Below are 23,826 nucleotides of genomic sequence, written 5' to 3' on the forward strand. Positions count from 1 at the left end.
AAGGATATTTTCAAGGAACTGAAAAGATAACCTAGAAAGTGGGAGAAAATGTTTGCAAATTATATATCTGATAAGTATTTAATATTAAATATATATATAAAGAAATTTTTATTAAAACAAAAATTTTTAATGTTTATTTATTTTTGAAGGAGAGAGAGACAGAGTGTGAATAAGGGAGGGGCATTGAGAGAGGGAAACACAGAATCCTAACCAGGCTCTAGGCTCTGAGCTGTCAGCACAGAGCCCAGAGTGGGACTCGAACTCACAAACTGCAAGATCGTGACCTGGGCTGAAGTCGGACGCTTAACCGACTGAGCCATCCAGGTGCCCCAATATACATATAAAGAACTCTTAAAGCTGAACAGCAGAAAGACAAAACAATGGAGAAAGGATTCGAACAGATATTTCTCCAAAAACATACAAATAGCTTATAAGAACATGAAGACATATTCAACATCTTTAGTCACTAGGGAAATACAAATCGAAACAGTAAGATTTCACTTCACATGTGCTGGGATGGATGTAATGAAAGAAAAAAAAACTAGAAAATAACAAGAGTTCGTAATGATGTGGAGAAACTGGAACCCTGGTACACTGCTGGTGGGAATGAAAAATCATGGGAAGGTTAGTATGGGAATAGTTTGGGTGTTTTTCAAAAAAAGCTAAATAATGAGTTGCTATTTGACCCAGCCATTCCACTCCAAGTTATAACCCCCCAAATTGAAAATAGGGATCTATTTTTATGCCAATGTTTATTGCAGCATTAGTAACTGTAGTCAAAAAATGGAAACGCCCCATGTATCCATCAGTAGAGGGATGCATAAGCCAAATGTTGTATATACATATAATGGAATATTATTAAGCCTTAAAGAGGAATGGATTCTAATGCACAGACAAACCTTGGAAACACTGCTTTAAGTGAAATAAATCATACATAAAAGGACAATTATTGTATGATTCTATTCAGTGAAATATCTAGAATAGGCAAATTCATGGAGACGGAAAGTAAATTAAAGATTACTAGGAGTTTTTTTGCTAGGCAGGAAGGGTGGGCAAAGGAATGGCTGTCAAAACAGCTTGGGAAAATGGCCATGGAGACGCTGGAGAGGGTCCTCAGTTACCAGGATGACAAAGAGCAGGGCCGGACTGAAAAGGTCCTGGATGCCCTGTCCTGTAGTTTCAATATCAGATTGAAATGGTTTGGCAGATGCTTTGTATGCAGCATTTCTTTTTTGTTATTGTTGTTTTATCCTTGGAACTGGATTGCTATTCCTTTCTGGTGGCATAAAACTTTTTGTATTGTTTTATACCCTAGGAAGAATTGCTGCATTGACCAGTGTGAACTTTTCACTGGGCTCTGTGAAGCAACTGAAGAAAATGTTTGAAACAAGATTGCTTGCAACAGATATTATCATTATTTTTCATATTCACCTTGTGTGCTTCTCGTTAGTGACATAGGAAGAGAGAGACTGGCCTCATTGTTCTGCGTGTTGCTGGTCTTGTGAATGGCCTGATGGAGTCTATGATGTACTCCATATGCAAGAGATACAGAAATTAAATGCAGTTCTGTTCAAAGTTAAAAGTCCAAAACTCTCCAAAAAGAGCATTTGAAAATTAATGCTGTGGTTTTGGTGAAGAATGCTTTTCCTGATAAAATAATCATTCCAAAAACAACTGTAGTGACAATTTAAGACCTTTTGTATTCTGGTAAAAACTACATGCTTGATTAAACTGTTAAATGCTTATAACTTTAAATTCATATGAGTCATTACTATGCCCTTCCAAAGACAAGGAGATTTTAATCATTGCCAATTGTAAATTATTTTCAGCCATTTTTTTTAGTCTTTTCAAAACAGCTTTGAGATGTGAATAATTAAGCATGGACCTGTACTGAAAGATATATTCAGCTTTTTTTTTTTTGATCTTTTAAAATGTGAACATTTTAAAAACAATTAAAAAAACCGCTTTATGTGAAAGTTTAAACTTTAAGCTAAAGATTGCTTATTGTATGGGGACACCTGGGTGGCTCACTTGGTTAAGTGTCCAACTCTCGATTTCAGCTCAGGTCATGATCTCACAGCTGTGAGATCTATCACCACGTCAGGCTGAGCGGAAGCCTGCTTGGGATTCTTTCTCCCTCTCTGCTCCTCCCCCTCTCATTCTCTTTCTCTCTCTCTCTCCCAAAATAAATAAACATCAAAAATTTTTAAAAATATTGCTTATTATATGTAATAAAAATATTTTTTATAATTAAAAAAAAATTTTTAATATATGAAATTTATTGTCAGATTGGTTTCCATACAACACCCAGTGCTCACCCCAAAAGATGCCCTCTTCAATACCCATCACCCACCCTCCCTTCCCTCCCACCACCCATCAACCCTCAGTTTGTTCTCAGTTTTTAAGAGTCTCTTATGCTTTGGCTCTCTCCCACTCTAACCTCTTTTTTTTTTTTTCCTTCCCCTCCCCCATGGGTTTCTGTTAAGTTTCTCAGGATCCACATAAGAGTGAAACCATATGGTATCTGTCTTTCTCTGTATGACTTATTTCACTTAGCATAACACTCTCCAGTTCCCTCCACGTTGCTACAAAAGGCCAGATTTCATTCTTTCTCATTGCCACGTAGTATTCCATTGTGTACATAAACCACAATTTCTTCATCCATCAGTTGATGGACATTTAGGCTCTTTCCATCATTTGACTATTGTTGAGAGTGCTGCTATAAACATTGGGGTACAAGTGCCCCTATGCATCAGTACTCCTGTATCCCTTGGGTAAATTCCTAGCAGTGCTATTGCTGGGTCATAGGGTAGGTCTATTTTTAATTTTGTGAGGAACCTCCACACTGTTTTCCAGAGCGGCTGCACCAGTTTGTATTCCCACCAACAGTGCAAGAGGGTTCCTCTTTCTCCACATCCTCCCCAGCATCTATAGTCTCCTGATTTGTTCATTTTGGCCACTCTGACTGGCGTGAGGTGATATCTGAGTGTGGTTTTGATTTGTATTTCCCTGATGAGGAGCGACATTGAGCATCTTTTCATGTGCCTGTTGGCCATCCGGATGTCTTCTTTAGAGAAGTGTCTATTCATGTTTTCTGCCCATTTCTTTACTGGATTATTTGTTTTTCGGGTGTGGAGTTTGGTGAGTTCTTTATAGATTTTGGATCCTAACCCTTTGTCCAATATGTCATTTGCAAATATCTTTTCCCATTCCGTTGGTTGCCTTTTAGTTTTGTTGATTGTTTCCTTTGCAGTGCAGAAGCTTTTTATCTTCATGAGGTCCCAATAGTTCATTTTTGCTTTTAATTCCCTTGCCTTTGGGGATGTGTCAAGTAAGAAATTGCTACGGCTGAGGTCAGAGAGGTCTTTTCCTGCTTTCTCCTCTAGGGTTTGGATGGTTTCCTGTCTCACATTCAGGTCCTTCATCCATTTTGAGTTTATTTTTGTGAATGGTGTAGAAAGTGGTCTAGTTTCAACCATCTGCATGTTGCTGTCCAGTTCTCCCAGCACCATTTGTTAAAGAGACTGTCTTTTTTCCATTGGATATCCTTTCCTGCTTTGTCAAAGATTAGTTGGCCATACTTTTGTGGGTCTAGTTCTGGGGTTTCTATTCTATTCCATTGGTCTATGTGTCTGTTTTTGTGCTACAGCACAATACAGCAATACCATGCTGTCTTGATGATTACAGCTTTGTAGTAGAGGCTAAAGTCTGGGATTGTGATGCCTCCTGCTTTGGTCTTCTTCTTCAAAATTACTTTGGCTATTCGGGGCCTTTTGTGGTTCCATATGAATTTTAGGATTGCTTGTTCTAGCTTTGAGAAGAATGCTGGTACAATTTTGATTGGGATTGCATTGAATGAAGTTTTCATAATTTTTAAATAAACCCACAGTTACAAATAAAGTTTACTAGGGGATAAAGGAAGGGATGAATGAGGACTTATTGTTTAATGTTTTTAGAGTTTCTGTTTGGAATGATGAAAAAGGTTTTGAATTAGTTAATAGTGATGGTTGCACAACATTGAGGGCAATTAATGCCACTGTACTGTATACTTAACAATGGTTACTATTGAAAAAAAATCAATGGAAGTAGATACAGAGAAATAAGCAAAGGTTGGTTAAGTTGCAAAGGTGAGAAGTGCTAACAATTACATAGTGTTTACTATATTCTGGGCTCTTTTAGGTGGTTTTATATATGTTAACTCACTCAATCCTCACAACATTATTTTCCTTGTAACTATGAGAAAATGAGGCTCAGAAATTTTAAGTAATTTGTGAGTGTCAAGTAACTAGTGGATAGAAAAGCCAAGATTTGAACCCAGGCAGTTTGTCTCTAAAAACCATGCTTTGGTAAAATCATGCTTGCATTTTAACCATGCATTACTATTTCTGCCCATTATTTGGTTAGGTGCTGAATGAGGAGAATGAACCTAAGACTGTGAGAAGCAAGAGGCTAGGAGAAATCAGTCTATTTTTTGGTCACTCTGGTCTCATAAGACCATAAACTTTACAAGTAAATCTCTCTCTCTCTCTCTCTCACAAATCTAATTCTTAATTGACAAATTTTATTTCCTTTTGGTGTTCATACTGCCTTCCCAAGTGATTTCTTAGAAAGTAGTAGGATATGATGACCCTTTAATCTGATGGAGTCATTGAATACCTGCTCTGCACATTTTTTAAGCAATTGATAATCAACTTATTAAAACAGATGACATTTTTCAGCTTTATTGAGATATAATTGACACATGAAATTATAAGCCATTTAAAGACCACAAGGTGATGGTTTGATACACGTATACATTGTGAAAGGATTCCTTTATCAAGTCAATTAATATATCCATCACCCCACATATTTGCTTTTTCCTCTTTTTTTGGTGAACACATTTAAGTTTTACTCTCTCACCAATTACAGTTAAACAACAGAGTGTTACCCACTATATAGTCACCATTAGGTCCTCAGACTTTACTCATCTTGTAGGTGAACTATAACTTTTATCAACTCCAACCTCTACCTATTTCTTCCACCCCACAGCCCCTCGAAACTATTGGTTTACTCTCTGCTTCAGTAAGTTTGACATTTTTTTAGAATATACATGTAAGTGATACCAGGGAGTGTTTATGTTTCTCTGTCTGGATAATCTTGCTTACCTTAACATCCTCCAGTTCATCTACGTTGTTGCAAATGATAGGATTTCCTTTTTTTAAAGGGTGAATAATATTCTATTGTATATATGTACAGCATTTTCTTGGTCTGTTCTCTTGTTGATGGACACTTAGTTTTTTTGCCAAATTTTGGCTATTGTGAATAATGCTCTGACAAACAGGAGTAGAGATCTATCTTTGAGATAATTATTTCATTTTCTTTGGAAAATGACACTTGAACAACACAAGGGTGAGGGGCCAGTCCCCAGGGAGTCAAAAATCCACATATAACTTTTGACTCCCCCAAAAACTTAACTACAATAGCCTGCTGTTGACCGGAAGCAGAAAACAGTTGATTAACACATATTTTCTGTGTTATATGTACTATTTACTGTAGTATTACAATAAAGTAAGATAGAGAAAGGAAAATGTTATTGAGAAAATCATAAGGAATAGACAAATGCATTTATAGTACTATACTTACTGAAAAAAATCTGTATATAAGTAAACATGTGCGGTTCAAACCTATGTCATTCAACGATCAACTCTGTATCTAGAAGTGAGATTGCTGGATCATATGTCGTAGTTCTATTTTTAATTTTTTGAATAAACTCCATACTGTTTTCCATAGAGGCTTTACAGATTTAAATTTACAAAATAGATGATTTTTAAGGAGACATGGTGAAGATTACAAAAAAAAGTTGAAAAATGTGACTTCTTTTACTTTTTAATAAATGGACTCTGGTAACATTAAGAATACTGTAACATAAAGCTGATCTGCATTCTTTCCAATACTTATTTATTTTCTGCTAATTGTAGCTTCAAACACATTAATTTTTATAGAAATGATTAGGCATCAATATTTAAGACATTTATTGAACACCTGTTTTGTGCAAAACTAAGAGCCAGTATCTTTCCACGTAAGGGATAAATTACGTGGTGGAATTCTTGTCTAATTATTGCTTTTATTTTTTTCAGTATTTTGTCCTAGCTAGTTATTTAGAGAACTTGGGAATTGTTTAAGAGGTGAGTTACGACAATGAAATACAACAAAAATATTATCTTTGGATCATGTTATTTTCATATATATGAAAACAGTTTGCAGTAAAATATTTATCATATTTTAAAAAATATAAGTACTCTCTGTTAAGTTTTAATAACCCTAGTTTGAAATTTAAAACATTTTAAGCACAACCCAGGGGAATTTTATATGATATAAGCCAATGATATCAGAACAACAACTGTGGCCTTTTATTAGCAGTTATGATTTGTAGCAAGTCTTTATTGCCAATTTTCACAACTCCCTTCCTCTTTCTTTTCTTTTCTTTTTGTTTTGTTTTTCCCTGTAATCAAGTCTTGTATTAGCGCTTTTGGCCCCTGGGATCAATCTGCACCAGACAACATGAAACAAAACTTCCGTCCAGTTCTATACTTCAGCTGTTACTGACTGGAATTCAATTATATATAAGACACACTGTTATTTAAAATTCAGTAGGACTAAAAATAAAACAAATAAGCCAAAAACTAAAAGGTTTGCTTCCAAGGAAATACTCGTTGATTACTAATAGGTATTATTTGAGGCTAGAAACATCCAGAATTTAGAAAAGCCCACTTGATAACTTATTTTCATATATAACCAAGTTATTAAGGAATCTTAATAATAGATGTAGTCTATAAATAGGACATTAATGAGTTTTTCATTAACCGTTGTCTCTAATTCCATTTTAGAACTTTCTTCTCTGAACTTTGAGTACATCTGAATAGTAGTGACAGGCTTTCTGGTCACTTTCATGCATTGATTAGCCCAAATCAAATAAATTCATTCTCACATTCAATTGAAAGATGTTAATTTCCCATTTTTTCCTACCTCTTAGATTGGCCTGACTTGCAGTGTAGATGCATAATCTGTTTTTCACCCTGGCTATCTTCTTTCCCTGTATTCCCGGTTCCATACAGGGATGAAAAGGCATTAATGAAAGAGGAGTAAAGAATATGGTAGTATTGCAGGTGTCCTAATGTGAATTTCTTTTGGGTTGCATTTGTGGGCTTATGGGAATTATGAACTGGGATACTCATATTGAATAATTTACTGATATGGGACATATACTTTGTCTAATCACCAGAAGTCCTTCTGTAGCTCCATTTTGCCTTCACCCACTGGTATACACTACAGTTTACAGTAGGGCTATACAGTACAGTACAGATCAATCTCTTCTCTATGGAAAATGCTTTCTTGGACATGGTCATTTAAAGAAGCTTTGGGTGAAGTAATTTCCAGAATTTCCACTGGTAGATGGGAATTCAGTGTGCTACAGATTGGCTACTTGTATACCAAATCCATTTTCTTTTCTTCCTGGATGCAGAGCTATTCCTGCATTTCCTAGCTTTCCTTGAATTTGATGTGGATATACTGCTGAGTTCTAGCCAACAAAATATGAGTGTGGTGCTATTTCCAAGGTTAGCTCACTAGAACTTCTCATGTACAGTCCTCCATATTCTTTTCACATCTGCCTCCTTGAAGCAGCTAAAGACAGAGATCTAGGAAGACACCTTTGAAAATGATGGACCATAAGATGAAATAAATCTAGATCCAATTAAAGAATAGTTTCTTGCTCCTTTGTAATTTTTATAAGCTCCTTTTGTAATTTTTATAAATAAATTCTTATTTATTAGAAATAAATTCTATCATACACAAACCGTTATACATTTTGGAGTTTGTCATAGCAAGTAATCATATTTTAACTAATTCATGCATGCATTGTAGCTAGGCTTGTGATATTTAGCAAATGAAAATAAAGGGCATCAACTTAACATCCAGAATTTAGAAAAGCTCACTTGATAACTTATTTTCATATATAACCAAGTTATTGATGAATCTGAATGATAAATGTGGGCGGTAAATAGGATATTAGTGAGTATTTCCTTAACCATTGTCTTTAATTCCATTTTAGAACTTTCTTCTCTGAACCTTGAGTACATCTGAATAGAAGTGACAGGTTTTCTGGCCACTTTCATGCATTGATTAGCCCAAATCAATTTCAGGTAAAAAAGGGAAAAAAATATTTTTTTAATTAAACATTTTTGTTTAACGTTTATTCATTTTTGAGAGACAGGGAGAGACAGAGCATGAGTGGGGAAGGGGCAGACGGAGGGAGACACAGAATCTGAAGCAGGCTTCAGGCTCTGAGCTGTCAGCACAGAGCCCAACGCAGGGCTCGAACTCTCGAACTCTGAGATCATGACCTGAGCCGAAGTCGGATGCTCAACCGACTGAGCCACTCAGGAGCCCCAAGGAAAAATATTTTAAAATAAGTATGTTCCATGAAAATATTGAGGACATGTTTACATTAAAGATTATTTGTTGTCTACCAGAAATTCACACTTAACTGGGCATCCTATATTTTATGTCAACCCTGATTCTTATCACACTAAAAAGTGGGCATGTATGGCACTCCCAGTGTTTCCCTCTCTTGTTCCATTTTTCTGTGACTGCTCTATCTGGAATCAAATTTTCAGAAACATATGGAGGAAGGTAACCTTTTGGCTTCTACATTCACATTATGCCTGCAAACAAGGAGAAATGTGCCAGTCTTGTCCCCAAATTCTCCCAACCAAGTCATTCCAGCACCATGGCACAAGTTTCTCCAACTCAACAACCATCCATGTGGGGAAGCCTTACCTTCAGTATACTCCCTAAATTTCTGTATATGATTCTCTCAGAACCCAACTAGCTTTGTTTGGCACAGAGACTATTACCATATTTTTAATAACCATCTAACTGAACACTCAGGTAAATTCTTTCCTCTGATGGACTTGAGTCTTTCTTTTATTCGGCTACAAGGGGTAGGGAGAGTGAAGGAAGCAGATCTGGTCAAATCTTAGTAAATCTTGTGACTAATGCCTAAAAGCTCCTCTTCAGAATGTAGAGAAGCTTATTAGCTATTGGGGTTTTTTTGAATCTTCAACAGGAATTCTCAGACAACAGGAGAAGTTCACTTTATTATAATTCCATTCAAGTTCCATTCAATTACATTTTTTCAGATCGTCAAAAACATTGAGAAAATGCAAAACTTATTTGCATATTCTTAATTTCACTTCAAAAAAATAACACTTGACAATCAAATCTGAATAGTATTTCTCTTGGCCAGCATAATTCTGTGTCCTTCAATTTACATCTTCAATAAGTTCAGGCTATCAGTTTGTGTATAGCTTACCAAACTCTATGGTAACCCACATACTATGTACTCTGTGCTTTCATTATGTGCTTCATATCATTCTTTCTTGTGTCATTATAATACGATATTTGGCAAAATGTAATACTAAATATTGGGTTGGAGTTTTGTTTCTTCACTTACTCTAAATAATTTAACCTATATTTCTCTAAGAGTTTGATTTCTTTCTAAGAAAGAAATTATGTTTCTTCTGTAAGGGCAGTATAACTTAACACACTGAAAGATATTAAATATAATTATAATTTCAGGGTTCAAGGGAAAAATTACACTCAAAAGTGAAAGCAACACATCTTTTCAAATCAATTTGAACAAAATGAAGCATTATTTTAAAAAATAATATACTGTATTAGAAATAAGAAACTGAAGCTCCAGCAAAACTGATAATAAAGTGGACAACAAACTTGGGTCAGAGACAAGCAATTATACTATTATTTTTAATTTTTTGGCATCAGCTGCTAGATCCATGAGGTGAAAAATGAAAATAGAAAAAGAAAGAGACTGAAATCACATAATTGTATTATATATTATTCATATTATACAGTATTCTGTTTTCTCAATCTAATTTTCTGTGGTTAGTATCAGAAATATTCGGTTTAATAAAACAATACAGTTTGTTATGGGATAGATGCTAAAAGTAAAAGCAGAATGTACAAGGATCTAATATCTATTTAGTAAAAAGGAAGGAAGCCTTATTCAATGGAAATCAAATTTGATATTTTACATTATGCATTATACTTAGTATTAAGAAATTATTGAAAACATCTGCAAAGAAAAAGTAAATGGGACAGAATATTTGGAGCCTTATTCTTAATTCTACATAAGAGATAGATATTAGTGTAGGACAGGAGTTGGTTGACAAACTTTTTCTTTAAAGATCCATATGGTCAATATTTTAAGCTCTGAGGGCCATAAGGTACTTATTTAACTAGTCAATCTGCTGTTGTAGTGAGAAAGTAGTCAAAGATAATGCATAAATGAGTAATTATGGCTGTGTTTCAGTAAAACTATAACTACAGGCTATTGGCTAGATTTGATCCAAGGATCAGAATTTGTCCATCCATGTTCTAAAACAAATGCACATTATGTTACTATCTCTCTCAAACACAAAGGCTGTCTTCTGTTTCTGATTTTAACTTCTCAGTTTACAAATAATTTCCAGTTCTGGTTCATGCCAGTGTTAATTTCCCAACAACCTTACCCTTTCTTTGAAGCTCACAATTGATATATTGAGAAGCCTATTAATTTCTTCAGAGCTCTAAAGAGAATGGACTCCTAATCAGATCTAATCATTTGCCCAGCTATTTGTGGTTTTAAACTGATGAAAATGTTAAGACAGTAGTCCACTGTTCAATAGCAAGATGACTCTTTCTAGAGGGGATTATACATGTCTTTTTTTGTTTTTAATTTTTTTAACTTTATTTATGTTGGAGAGAGAGAGCAAGAGAGTGAGAGAGTGCACGCACACAAGACAGAGAAAGTGAGCAGGGAGGGGCAGAGAGAGAAGGTGAGAGAATCTCAAGCAAGCTCTGCACTGCCCACACAGAGCTTGACATGGGGCTTGAACTCATGAAGCAGAGATCATGACCTGAGCCGAAACCAAGACCTGGATGCTTAACTGACTGAGCCACCCAGGCACCCCAGGGATTATACATTTCTTAGTCAATTTGATTCTTTTTTAAAAATTGATTTAGGGAGGATCCATGTATAGCATCTAGGTGATTTTGCTTTGAACAGTTGAGATTTCTCATCAAATATTTATTATTTATTTACAGAAAGGAAGACATTTTAATTAGCTTATTTTTGGCTGGAGTTCTTTCTGCATAGCAGATCACTTCTTTGAAATGACTTTCCTGATGAACTGCTTCGGTATCATGACTGTAAAAATAGCCTCTTGAGGGGCGCCTGGGTAACTCAGTCAGTTAAGCGTCTGACTCTTGATCACAGCTCAGGTCTTCACTTGTGGGGGGTTGTGAATTCAAGCCCCACGTTGAGCTTCCTGCTGAGCATGAATCGTGCTTAAAAAAATAGACTCTTGATGGCCATAAATATCTGTCTCCACCCCTGAATCCCAAATGTGTATACATCATTTTTCACTAATTCATAAATTCAACAAATATTTGTAGAGACCTAGTGTGTAAAACATGTTGTACTTGATGTTTGGCATTGGATGAGTTTTGACTATATATATATAGACAAGGTTGGGTTACTATTTGTGAAATCAGTAAAAAAGAAAAAATGTACGCCAATTAAAAAAAATAAATGTATTTTTATGCAAAAGGAAAATTTCAATATCTTAAACCACCCAGGGTGGGATAATGATGAATCCAGTGGGAACTGAATGCCCTTTTCAAGAAGTCTAGTGAACTTTGTTGAAGTGGAAATCTTTGGACTAGCTTTCAAAGTTATTTAAAGGATTAGATGCCTCAGCTTCTATTTTCTCTTCTTCTGGATCCCCTAGAGACAAATTCTCGCTTCATTTTATTCTCCATCTCTAAGCCATGTTTGAGTTTTTGTTTGTTTGTTTGTTTTTTCCTTGAATGTGACAATAAAAAACTTTTGGCTAAAACTGGGTGCTCTTAAGTAGCATCATGTATAGATTTGTCAGATGCTCACCAAACTTTTGTCTTCACATTTCCTACCAAAATGCAGCTGATTTTCATATTCACAGTAGTCATATTCTATAAACTTATTAGGAATGATGAATTAATGAACATGAGCCGTTACTCCTAGGAGAAATGTAAGATTAGTTTCCTAAGAGTCTCTGGTTGTATTGTTGTCAACTAATCAGTATATAGAGGTTTTTGTGTGTTTCTATCTAAAAACATTTTATTTAATAGATGTTATTGATTCATTAGCCTTGGACTCAGCCACGACACTATAATTCATGTTTGAATGAAACTTATCTAACACATGTATCATTCTTATGCTTAGGAAAACTTCAGCACTATGCTTTGGAGACCATTTTAAACAGTAAAATCACCAAGAAGAAGCCTAAAATTGCAAATAATGTGGCACCAAATAAATGGCAAAGAAGATAATCAGAAGGAGAGCTGAAACAAGAAGACAGAACATCATCTTGTTTGACCTCCATTGGGAACTTGCTCTAAAGGTAACTCAAATTTTTTGATATCCTATACATGTCTATGAATGACCTTGAAACAGCTTTGATTATTGATTGTAGAGGTGCAAATGCATTTTAGTGAGGTGAATTTTTTTGTAATATTATTTATTTTGAGAGAGAGGTGGGGAGGGACAGGGAGAGAGAGAGTGAGAATCCCAAGCAGGCTCCTCGCTGTCAGCACAGAGCCTGACATGGGGCTTGATCCCACGAATGGTGAGATCATGACCTGAGCCCAAATCAAGAGTCAGACACTTAACCAACTGAGCCACCCAGGTGCCCTGTGAATAGGTGAATTTGTAATTATGGAATCTGTAATAATGAAGAATGACTGTACTTTGTCCTATTTTCTTCCTTTAATGCATATTTTTTACTCAGTTTTATTCAAATTTACCTTATAGCAAGATGGAAAGGAAGTAGATTTTATTACTTGACTTATGTTTTTTTCCACTTAACTTGGTAGTCTACACACCCTCCAACTGCTATTTTTGTATTGATAATATTGCTATTTATTGATATTGATTATAAGGGCTTATATTCCCTGTTGTTAAAGAATGGAGTGAAAAGTTGACTGGTAGATTTAGCAGGTGATCATGTACAATTTGACTTAAGGTGCAACTCTCATGAGGCATTAAGAAATGGAATACAATATACTCTTAAACTCCCTTACAACATTTTCAGCTTCTGCCTAAATGATGCAAATCTGTGCAAAATTAACTCCAATAGTAATAATTTCTGACTGTTTTAAGTAATGTATTTTCAAAGTCCAAATTCTATGCTGCATAAAGAAATAATTATTTCTACACATGGTTAAGTCCTCTTTGCATGCTAGAAAGACATTTTGATTGTAAAATTTGAGTTTATTAAATTGTATGTACCATATAATTTTTTCCTAAGAAAGTCTTAGCATATATACATGGCTATGCTTTTTAGAACAGACCCAAACCAAATAATACCCTGGCATATTTTTGACTCTGTTCCCAATACCTGTCAGACCTTAAGCTCCACAAGGAAGGAGACACTAGCTCTCTTTATCACGGTTATTTAAAAAATGCATGACACATAGTAGAGGCTCAACAAATACTGGCCAAATAAATGAGTAAATGGGTCAGTATATCTATACCACAACATAAAGAATTAGGAAGGATTTATTCTCCAAAGTCTACTACCCTAATGATTTTGAGCCTTTAAAAAGAAAAAAACATACCATAAGATACCATAAGATATTTTTTCTTATCATCTTATTTCAATGTGATTTTGCAAGTAATCTCATGGAATAATTAAAAATAATATTTCATTTTAAACTGATGTGAGTTAAAAAACAAAACAAAACATAATAAAAACCCTGTAATACCTATTTTGGCTTTTCAATGGAATCCAAATTTCATCACCAGCTTACTGACACCCAACAAGCCAACCCTTTGGTATGTCTCTATACTTTCTCGTTAACTGTACATTCTGCTTCTAGTTCAGTAAAAATTGAAGTCAATATAAACAAAATCTGAATTATAAAAAAAGATTACTAGGAAATCCCTAAATATTTGGAAATTTAAAAATTGACTTCTACAATGATTTACATGTCAAAGAATGAATTAAAATGAAAATTAGAAAATATTTTGAGCTGAGTGACAACAAAACGCTATATGCCAAAAATTTGGAGTGCACTTAAAGCTACTAGAAGAAAAAAAATAATGTACGGCTTTATACCAGAAAAGGTGAATGGGAAAATTAGTGAACTAAGCACTGCTCTAAATAACTTGGGAAAATGGCAACAAATGACACCTAAAGAAAATAGAAGAAAAGAAATTATAAATGTTAAGAACCAAAATTATTAACATAGAAAACAAACATACATTATAGAGACCTAGCAAAACTAAAAGCTGATTCTTTGAAAACACTGAAACATTCTTAAGCACCTGGATAAACTGAAGAACATTAAAAAAAACAAGGGAAACAAAACCAGTGGGAGAAACAAAAAAGGAAACTTCACTAACAATCCTATGGACATTAAAAATGTATCACTTATAGTAACTTCAAAAATATTTAAAAAGCAAAACATGGGAATAAATTTCACTAAGGTGTGCAAAATCTCTACAAGGAAGCATGTAAACCATGAATATGGGAAAATTAAAAAATAGATGTAAATGTAATAATGGAGATATAAATGTAGTAACAGACAAAACTTTTCATGGATTGGAAGATTCAGTATTTCAAAACATAAGTTCTCTTCAGATTACCTTCAAACGCCAACATTTTTTTCCAGAGTTTAAAAACCTTATTCTAAAATCTGTATAGAATCACAAACATTCAAGACTAGCAAGGAAATTCTCAAGTAGAATAAAAAAGTGAGAAAACTTGCTCTGATAGATACCAAGACGTTACAAAACTAGTGTAAGTTAAGACAGTTGTTGGCATAAGGATAGAAAAATAGGGAAATGAAGCAAAATTAGAATCCAATAACAGAAAACAGAAACACAATATAAAACAAAGGCGAATTTTCAGAGCAGTGAGAAAAAGACTATGAATACATAATGTTGGATTATTGGATATGCGAATGAAAAAAAAGTAAAATAAATTTGACCCCTACTTCACACTTTACCCCAAGTGGAATGAAACTAAATGTAAAAGGGAAACAAGTAATTCCACTGTAAAATAAGGTAGAAAATTACCTTTCTTGATGGGAGGGAAGGGGGAGTTAAGAAAATGTTTCTTTAACAAAACACACACACAAAAACACAGCTAACCATAAAGGACAATATTCATAAGCTACAGTCCAATAAAATTAAGAAATTCTGTTAATTGAAAGACAGGAATAAGATAGTGAAAAGACAAGCCACTGATTGGGAGAAGATATTTGCAATGCATATAATAAAAAGTGCTTGTTTTCTGAAACTTCATAGTTTCTGAAACTGTGAATAGTTCCCATAAGTCAGTAAGAAAAAGTCCAAGAGAAAAATGGCCGTAAGAAATGAACTGGTACTTCAAAAGAGATTTTATGAAAATGTTTAAGAAACATTTAAAATGCTGGTTAATCTCATTAATACCCAGATAATAATAATTAGGAAAGTGTAAGTTGATGAAGAATCAAATATGATTACACAACCACCAGAATAGGTAAAAAATAAAATTACTGAGGGACCTGGGTGGCTCAGTCGGTTAAGCATCTGACTCTCCGTTTTGGCTCAGCTCATGATCTCATGGCTCGTGAGTTTGAATCCTGAATGGGACTCCGCACTGCCAGTGCAGAACCTGTTTGGGATTCTCTCTCTCCCTCTCTCTCTCTGCCCATCCCCCATTTGCACTGTCTCTGTCTCTCTCAAAATAAATAAACTTAAATAAATAAAACAATTTTTTAAGTAAATAAAAATAAAATTACTAACACTGCCATGTGTTGACAAATACATGGAGGACTGTAAGTCAATACATTGTTGATATGTCTATAAATTGCAGCTGCTTTTGAAAACCAAAAGATATCATCTACTGAAATTCAACAGATACTTGCTCTATGATCCTTGTAAATCAACAATAAGGAGCTTTACATGCCTTAAGAAAAGAAGTTCCCAATAAGTAGATGAATCTGTGATACGTTTGTTACTGGAACATCTGGAAAAGAAGATATCATTACCAGACAAGAATGGGAACTGAAAGAAGAGATTTCCTAATCTCATTTAATAGATGGAAGACAGTTGTAAGCAGTGAACGGCTAGTGTCAAAGAATCACGCATAACATAAAACTATCATTAGAGCATCACTTTTAAATTTCACAGAAAATTCCTGCTGACTTTCAGCACAGGCTGCATAGCCTTCAGCAACATGTTGCTCAGTTGATGAAAAAAAACGAAACAGGTAGGAACGTTTAAGCAGACAGGAAATGCTAACAAAACTTTCCCATTCTCTGACATAACACAAAATTAATGCTGACAGTGCCCAAGGTGATTGGGTCATATATCATTTGTGCCTTAATAAGTCTAAAATAGTACTTGCAATAAGCCTAATAAAAACTGTGTATTAAGAAAGCAGTTTGTCAAGTTTTAATACTCAGCTTTTTTTTTCTTTTAATATTTCATAAAATAATGCTGAACAGTAAAATCATTGGCATCTTAGATTTGATGATATTCCATGAGATATTGCCTCTTCATGCTAATTCTCATACATATTCATAGAACACAGAAAAAGACAAAAAGTATGTACAACAAAATATTAAAATTATTTACCTTTAAAAACTTTAGGTTATTTAAACTTGTAAGATCTTCTGGTACTTCTACACTTTAAAAAGTTTTGGGGCACCTGGGTAGCTCAGTTGGTTAAGCGTCTGACTCTTGATTTCAGCTCAGGCATGATCTCACTATTTGTGAGTTCCAGCCCCACGTTGGGCTCTGTGATGACAGCATGGGGCCTGCTTGAGATTCTCTCTCTCCCTCTCTCTCTCTGCCCCTCCCCTGTACACACACACTCTCTCTCTGTCTCTGTCAAATAAATAAACTTAAAAAAAATTTTAATTCTGGGCATGCATTAAGAAGTCTGAAATCTAATCAATGCTAAGCATTATGGAAGGAGGCTTACTTGTAAAGGCATCTATGACTACTTAAATGTCTGGAACCATAGCTTCCTACACATTGGTCCAAAAATGACCAGGGGATCAAAGTTTAGAGAGCCAACCTCAGAGTTCCTGGTTCTGCGTCTCAAAATTCTGCAGTTCGCTTTTAAAGGACTCCAAGGGTGATTCCAATGCAAAATTAGGTTGCTCTATGGCACATTAAAAGATTTTCCATAACATGAGATGTAGTTATATCAAGTTAAGAGGTGATTATCCACAATAACCATTATTTATTGGACTTCCCCTGGACAGTACCAGCCACTAGACTCATTTAATTTACAAAAATAATCAAGCAGATATTAAAATTCTGTTTTTATAGATGCGTACTCTTACTCTACAGTTCTCTCTATGCTTATACCTATCACTTTGTAAGCAGCTAGAGAACACATGCTGCTGTTTTAATAAAGAACTCTATTTTGTACACAAAAGTCAGAGGTCCACATACTGTATTTCTTCTTTCTTCTGTACTTGGACTAAACAAAATGGAAGCAAGAGGTATTACCGATTCCCTGTGGACTTTTGTCTCATACATGAAGCTTATTAAGTAGAGAGAAACATCATGCAAGCAACTCAGATGACTTTGGATATATATAGTCAAGGCATTGCTTTCTGTCACTATATTATGCAACAGGATAGCGTAAAATATTTAGTGAGAACATTTTAAATTTCAAAAATCACACTCTGATGATTCTTTCAAAAGCTCTAAGGGGTTTCCTTTTTTTTAAAACAGCAATTTTTTAATTATTCCATGTTTTCTGTAGCAATAACGTATGGAAAATGTGGATATTAAGCATACGTTTTAAGCCACAAAAACAGTAAAAGGACTGAATTGTTTTGAGCACAGTTCGAATGGTGTGCTTGTGTTTTCACCAAGATAAACTTAAAGAGCAATGTTCCCAAACAAGATATACACACAGCCAAAAAAACAAAAGCAGAGCAACAACAAGAACAAAAACAAATAGAGGTGAACATTATTTGGTAACTTTTATTTGCTGGAAATTATGTCATTTCGCAACATGATAAATTTACCAAGAAATCATAGAAGGTTCAAGAACCTTTTCTTGTACTTTTATTCAATAACATGAAATGTAATACATTCCCAGGGGTTTCGTGTGTCCTTACTTTATTTTGTCCAATGAGGAACAAATATAACAGCTTCTCACATTGGGGAACTTTAGTGAAATCTTATTAATTTGCATGCTAAAAAATATGATTATTTAACTTGTTAGTATATCATCTAGGATGGACTGAACAGAAGTATTTTCTCTTTACTGTCTATAAAGATTAGCTTTGATTATACAAGTAATAAAGCCAATGATATTCCAAAGACCCATTTCAACCTATTCCAGAAAAACAATTATTTTTTAAAAGTAAGTTAATCTTAGCTTATGAATGAATGTAAGCTACTAATTGCAAATTAATCTCACGTATTGGGGCACCTGGGTGGCTCAGTCAGTTAAGCATCTGACTGGCTCAGGTCATGATCTCATAGCTCATGAGTTCGAGCCCCACGTCAGGCTCTGTGCTGACAGCTCAGAGCCTGGAGCCTGCTTCGGATTCTGTGTCTCCTTCTCTCTCAGCCCTCCCCTGCTCATGCTCTGCCTGTCCCCCCACCTCTCAAAAATAAATAAATGTTTAAAAAGTTTTTTTTTTTTAAATCTCATTTATTTACTTCAAAAGGACCACTAGGACTTCTATTTGTAAATAGTTGTGAACAGTTAAGAGAAGGAGACAGAGAGAAGGATTGATATAGAGAAAGGAGAAAGGCTGGAGACTTGCTAGTCTCACCTGGGTGAACTGAGGTGCTTTCAGAATTTCCAACAAAGACCAAAATATTTCATTTCCAGTGTCACACTTTTACTTTGTAAAATATAATACAATGCTCTAAATCCACAGTGGGTTTAAGAGGGTTAAGCCTTATTTAAAGAGGCTTCACCAACACAAGCAATTTAAATTGTCCATTTGGTACTCCTGTAGTTTTTAAAGCTCAGGACAATTTTCCAAAGAAGGATTGGGTTGGATGAGAACTTTCCCTTGTCAACCAAAAGAAGGAGAATTGCAGTCGAGGAGGTAGGGAAGGAGACCTTGCCTGGTACCTTGACTAGGACTACATTGCTGGGCAGCACATAGTTGAGGTTTTGGAAAGTGACTTTCTTAAGTCACCCTTGCCATTAATTCCCTTGGAAAGTCTTTGTGTACACTCAAGAGTCCAAGTTTTAAGATCATTGATTTAGAGAATTTCAATAATTTGCAAAAGCCCACAGAGATTAACATGTAGCTTAAACTCCCTGACTGCAGAAACCAAGTTCTTAACCACTGCACTGCAATCCATTCTTTTTTCATTAAAGATAAATTCTACATAGAAACAAATGCCTATTACTTTTTAGTATTTGTAAGTATCACACTGTCTCATCTATATCTCTCATTATAGAATGATGCTATTTTAATTGCTTTGATCTGTAACTATACCTTTTTACTGGGATTTTTTTTTCATTCATATAGTTCTAATTTCTGGAAATCAAATTTAAGCCTCAGGAAATTGTATATCTATTGGAAATATCAAATAAACTTTCCACATTTCAGTTTAGGAAATTTTATAGTAGTGAGGTAATGATGTTTAAAAGCAAATTTCTTGGTGTTTAGATTTATGGTTTGGCTGTTCTGTGCTTCTCTAGTTTATTTTCTGTTCCACTTTATATTAATACAATACTACAACATTATTATAAGATAAATGTTTCAGCTTTATTCATTAGAAAAACATTACAATTTTGTTCTAAAAACATTAATCATAGTAATTGCACTAAATTAATACTGTACATTCAAAATAATCTGTTTGCCTCTGCCAGCTGGAAATCTGTGTCTCACTAGGGAATAACATACAACCACTATAGAGAAACCAAGCTGATGTTCCCCTTCTAGAATATTTTAACTGTGTTTGCACTGTTGACAATGAAGGTTATAATATTTTCTTTGTATTTTCTAAACACTTTGTGGCTTACCACCAATAAATTGTTTTGAGGTATAGAAAATACTGCACTTGCCATTGTGAAGGAAGGTGGAAGGAATGGAAGAAGGAAGGGAAGGAAAGAAGGTGGGATGGAGGGTGGAAGTGAGGGAGGAAAGAAAGGAGGGAACGAAAGAATCGAGACACACAAGTTGTTAGAAAAGACATTTAGACTTGGAAGGGAGCTTAGATATCAACCAGGTTAATTATTTCATTTTCTAGACGGCATATCACCAAACTTGGAACTACAAACGATATATTCTTTTGAATATTAGAAAAACACCAAATGAATTTTTTCAAAGATATGCCTTCTTATAGTGAAATAGTCTCTCTTTTATAATGAAGTTTTGATGGCTGCCTGGCTTCTTCATATTTTATTCTCCTCCCTCAGAGTTATTCCTAATAATTCTACAACAGTTGGGAAATAGACAATAAAAACTTATGAGCTTCTTGGGCCACAGTGGATATTGTGTATATAATGATGTCACACAGGAAGGGCTATGGTGTCATGGTTCCTGCCAAATAGGGTTACCCACTATAGTTCAGATTGTAACCTGGAAATTATTTTCCCTATCCCAAAGTGAGTAATATAAAAATGTCCCATCTACTGACCCAGAGCTTTGAACACAGGTGCAGGAGGCAGTGATAGAAAGAGATAGTTGCACTGACAGTTTAAGTATAAAGAGAAGCCTTTCCTGGTAACAAATAGCTCATGATCAGTATTTTGCAGAGCTTATTCAGGCAAGGGATCCTCCTTAGCAATTTCACAACTGAGACTGGATGCTCCAATACGTAATCGGAGGCAGAAGATTTGTGCATATAAAGTGCATACTTAATGTTCCCTGACAGAAATTCTCCAGATCATTCACCTTTATCTCCAATTCCATACTTTTGGGTAGTCATTACCAAGAATTCTTGAATAATCAGGGTAGTGCTTATGTTCTCCAGAGTCAGGAGACCTTTCTGGAGTCACTCTTTATCTCCAATTCCATACTTTTGGGTAGTCGTTACCAAGAATTCTTGAATAATTAAGGTAGTGCTTATGTTCTCTAGAGTCAGGATATACCTCATTCTTCTTCCCATTCTTCCATAAAGTTCATTCCTGTGAAAGAAACGCTATCTGCCTTCCAGAGAACCACTAAAAAGGGCGGATGTGGGTAGCAGTCACTACTGTAGATTTCCTTGGGAGGTAGCCCATTTTAGGATGGCACAGAAATCATTTGCAATCAGATATTACACATTTCTTGTTTAGGTTTCTTCACTACTGCAAATCATCACCAGTTTACTTTCTCCCCAGTGTCAAAGAAAAATTATGCCAGAGCGTTAAACAGTCAAGAAAGAATTTTTTCAAGATGATCGAACTAGGAGATTGAACTCTGCCTATACTAAAGGTGGGAGGACTCAACTTTTGAAACAGAAGGTGGGAAAGTTTCAAGCACTAGGGGGTGCTAGTGGGAAGGCACCAGGGGTCTTCAGGAGGTTGGTTGGCCAGGTGTGCTTAGGCCACCTGTGTTTATTTTACTAATTGGCTAATTTCTGCTTATCAGAGTTAGGCTCCTACTCTCCCATAAAGGCTGGGAAATCGGAACTCTATCTTTCTAAAAGGATTATATTTCAGAGGCTTGCCTTCCAGCTTCTTAAGAAAGATGTATCTGGTTGGTTAAACTGGTATAGCCTGGGAGGAGATTTACATTTCAAAGGAACAGGGGAAAAAATGTATAATTGGAAGTTTTCTAAAGGAAATACTGTAAGAAAAGTGAGGTCAGGGGCCTACAGTCCGGGAGGAAGCCTGTCTAAAGTTTAGTTAAGCTGCACAGAACAGTAAAGCCATTTTGTAATCAATGTTTTAGCCTCCAGTTTTTTGCTCAGGTATTTTCTCTTTCTACAATTTTCACATATTTTTTTTTAGTACACATAACTCCTTCTTTTTTTTAATGTGTTCAGAAACTCCCAGTTCCTCTTTTTTTAATATGCAGAAAAACATTAGTTTTCTCTTTTCTCCTTTCCTTTCAGAAGATAGCATATTCAGGATGTGTAGAGTGAGGAAATTTTCACCTTTCACACCTCAGGGGCCCTTTTCCTGAGCAAAGCATCATTCATATTGATGTGAATTGTATCAGTTCTCTGTATATAAAGTCTTCTGCAGTCGGTTCTGTATTCAAACAATATATAGTTTCTCATCACAAGAAAAGAATGCTCAAGATTTGAATGGAACTAACGTGAAACCAGAAAGCAGAGTTCAAATATGCTCCCAAACCTGCCCACAGGGCAAGTGACTTTGGTTGCTGTGTATTTGTGCCTTTAGTAAATGCAGAGGTGCCATAGGAAAAGGTAAATAACTGTCATATCCTTGCTTCTGGGCATGTTCTTCCTTATTCATGTAATGTGGGTTTTACACTAATTTCTCAGAAATATACGTTTATGTGCCATCCCTTTACTTACAAAGCATCCGTTAAACTGATTACTAAGTGTGTGCATTTTAGTATTTCAAGTCTGAGACTTTTTATTCTTTTCCAACTCCACACTGCTATTTTTATGAAGCCGCAAAAGCACACCCCTCTCAAAGGAGAGTTAATGGACTAGTTTTGCCTGTTTTCTAGTTCAGAAGGTATTCCCCATGGGGGGAAAAATCATAGTTTCATTAACCATTGCTGGAGTACTTTCCTGCTTTAAAATGCTGCCTTGAGGCTTTTAGTGGGTGTCTGTGAAGAAAAGTGACAGAGGATTTGATGCCATAGGTCCGACCTTCACTTCATGGGCATGGCTGCTGCTCATTACAGAATATCCTTGTGCACTAGGTGAGGAATTTCCTCTCCTCCCAGAGGGCTCTCATGTAGGGGTAATAATGGGTCTTGATTTTTCACTTCTTTTATTAAACCGGCAGATTGATATCTGGAAGGAGACTTTGACAATCTAATGAATGATGTGTTACAATTATGTTGAAACCACTGGTCCCATGTTACCTGTTCATCAGTCACCCTGTTACCATAAAACTTGTCAAAGTTGAGATGCAGATGGTATGGAATAGACTGTTTCAGAGTCTATATTCGTCAAAAATTATATCAGCAGCTGGAAGAATGCATTTGGAATGGCAAACTTCTTGGTTTCTTTGTTTGAAAAGAAGATCCTATATCTATGTATGCTATCCACACAGATGGGTCTCAGTACTACCTTCTGATTCTTAGGTTGATCATTTAAGTCTTTTGTTTTGATGGCCTTTTCTGTTTTTATAAACTTGGGATGACTATCCCAAAATACATCAAAATGTAATGATTGAGAAAGCAATGGTTGTGGTTGTGAAGAAAGAATAATGATAAAGGAGCCATGAGCTTTCAGATACTAAGTAGTTATCTTTAAGCACAGTAGGTAATACACTGTGTTAACAGTACAAGGATCAGTGGATCACTGAGGAAAAGAAATATAGAAACAAACCCTATATCTAAGGGTTTAAAGGAGTAAATAGAGAAATTATGTGAGAAAATAAATCAAGTTGGAATCACATCTTACATTTTTCAGTACAATAAATGCTAAAAGACAAGTCAAGTTGAAGTCATTAGATAAAACTATAAATGAAAAACAAAAAAAAAGTTGATGTATTTGTAAACCTAAGTGAGGAATTCCTAAGGATAAATACAGTGAAGGTATTAATAAATAATGTATGATATATTTGGCATCCCTCCAAACAACAAAATCACCACTGGTATTAAAATATCAGAGATGCATAAAGAGAAATATTT

At 35.1% G+C, this 23,826-nt stretch overlaps 1 pseudogene; it reads left to right on the forward strand.

Moving 5' to 3' along the window:
• The first annotated feature begins 1,091 nt into the window (after positions 1-1,091).
• LOC125924944 (vesicle transport protein SFT2A-like) lies at positions 1,092-1,580 on the forward strand (annotated as a pseudogene).
• Positions 1,581-23,826: the final 22,246 nt, after the last annotated feature.

Source organism: Panthera uncia, chromosome F2 (assembly GCF_023721935.1).
Source record: "Panthera uncia isolate 11264 chromosome F2, Puncia_PCG_1.0, whole genome shotgun sequence".
NCBI lineage: Eukaryota > Metazoa > Chordata > Mammalia > Carnivora > Felidae > Panthera > Panthera uncia.